The sequence below is a fragment of the Morone saxatilis genome, unplaced genomic scaffold, assembly GCF_004916995.1.
Source record: "Morone saxatilis isolate NCDOM2014 unplaced genomic scaffold, NCSU_SB_2.0 Contig15, whole genome shotgun sequence".
Lineage (NCBI taxonomy): Eukaryota > Metazoa > Chordata > Actinopteri > Moronidae > Morone > Morone saxatilis.
In genome coordinates, this window is record NW_023339707.1 from 140,486 (window position 1) to 140,936 (window position 451).

At 34.8% G+C, this 451-nt stretch overlaps 1 protein-coding gene across 1 annotated transcript in view; it reads left to right on the top strand.

Annotated features, from left to right (window-relative positions):
- mthfr (methylenetetrahydrofolate reductase (NAD(P)H)) overlaps nt 1-451 on the top strand; it is a gene marked incomplete at its 3' end in the record, with an annotated part of 3,385 nt that overhangs the window by 1,822 nt on the left and 1,112 nt on the right.

The following is a 451-nucleotide window of genomic DNA, read 5'->3' on the forward strand; positions in this document are numbered from 1 at the left end:
AGAGAGAGGTCAAAAAACTGTGTGACTCCACTCTCTGCTTGTCCGAATGGCTTAATTACCTCTTGGTAGCACCCCTAAACTCCGGGATTGTTAAAGGACCGAAATAAGTTCGAAGACATTCAAATCAATTGCAAATGAAATGTACATATTTTCAATTATTACCACATATTCAACATAATTTTAATCTAAGATCATACAATTAACCTCTAGCATTACTGCAAATATTCTAATTACCTTATAATAAGTGCGAATGAACTGTGTAATTTAACCACTTAGAACATAAACATTAATGCTTTAGGGCTCCTACAGTCAGTAAGAACACAATGACTTTTTCCAAACCACTACGGTAAAGAAGTTTCAGAAGATACAAAAACTGATAAAGCTGAAATACAATAACGGAGTATGAAATTTCAGAAAGCATTTAAAGAGCCAGACTCAGCTGACTGGTGCC